At 35.4% G+C, this 1,400-nt stretch overlaps 1 protein-coding gene across 1 annotated transcript in view; it reads left to right on the top strand.

Annotated features, from left to right (window-relative positions):
* LOC109536685 (4-pyridoxate dehydrogenase) overlaps nt 1-1,400 on the top strand; it is a gene marked incomplete at its 5' end in the record, with an annotated part of 7,394 nt that overhangs the window by 1,889 nt on the left and 4,105 nt on the right.

Genomic DNA, 1,400 nt, shown 5'->3' with positions numbered 1-1,400 from the left:
AAATCTCGGGGATCTGCTGATGCTAAAGTAATTTCTCCAACAGATTTCGGTTGCATTAATCCTAAAGACAGACCAATGTCCGTATATGTGTTCAAAACGTCGAATACAGCCGTATATGATGCATTTGTGTACCTTAAACGTTGTGATGTTTGATATTTAACATGCTTTTTCTATTTCCATAAAAACTTACATTTCTCCGTGGGTGGGGCCATTACTTGGAGGCCCCGAAAGCAATACTTCGATATCCGCCGCCTCACTTGTGTTTCCGTTAACATTGTAGAATGTTATTGCTTGAAATGATGCAGCAATCGTAAGTGGCCGTTTTTTGTTATCCCATAATACCAAATTTTCTAACATGGTATTGTTATAAAACGTATAGTTGGACCTGGAATCATTCATAATTAAGATTTCAACTCTCACTGTATTATTTTTATAGACCAGTCAAGTTTCGGCTTTTTAAGGTTCTCAATTTTATGTTAAGCAGTAAAGAAGAAAAGCTTAAAAAGTATATGGCATATTTAAAGTGGAACGAAAAATAAAAGAACATTTTATAGTCAGTTAAACTGGTTAAACCTGCCACCAGCTAGTTAAAATAGCCAGTTAAACCTGAAAAACTGGGTAGTTTTAATTAAATTTGTAAATTATACACTGAAATACAATGCAATACAAATGGCGATATTTTATCAGCCGTCCGAACAGCTCAGAAAACTAAAGCGAAAAATGCTAGTTTTCAACTGTGAGAAACGCAAGCTGATCGTTCGAATTTTCCCTCGAAAAAAACTCCAGGCTTTACAAAAGCAATATCCAAATCAATCAATTGTGACAAGAAACGGTTCTTAAAATTAATTTTTGAAAAGTCGATATCATGAATAAAAATCGCCGCGGGGCAAAAACTGTGAAAACTAAACCAATTTTTATAGGCCTGAACATCTAACGTGCTGTTGGATGAGCTCATCACAATGTCTTCTCTTGTGCTGAAAATTGTACATTTCTATAATTTTGAGCCATCGGGTTTTCTTCCTCAATGCATACCCACATACAGGTAAAAAACCGCTTAAATGATATCTGTTTTCGGACGTTTATTTAGAAACTGCAAGAATCTCTAACATAGTAGACAATACCTATTTCCCAACATCTTACGTATATTATTGTTGTGTAACTTACCTGTAAAATAATCCTTCATAATATACATGATCCATTAAATTTTTGCCCACTGGTAAGTCAACTATGGTATCGATATTATATTTATCAAGTTCCTCCTTTGGTCCAATGCCCGAAAGCATCAGTAATTGAGGAGAATTGAATACTCCAGCAGATAGAATCACTTCCTTTCGAGCGGTCGCGCTATATTTGGTGCCATTCTTCCAAAACTCAATGCCAGTGGCAACTTTGTCAGAAAT

This window comes from Dendroctonus ponderosae, unplaced genomic scaffold (genome assembly GCF_020466585.1).
Source record: "Dendroctonus ponderosae isolate FM_Combo_2020 unplaced genomic scaffold, Dpon_F_20191213v2 Dpon_F_20191213_2, whole genome shotgun sequence".
NCBI lineage: Eukaryota > Metazoa > Arthropoda > Insecta > Coleoptera > Curculionidae > Dendroctonus > Dendroctonus ponderosae.
This window is presented reverse-complemented; position numbering and strand designations above follow the sequence as displayed.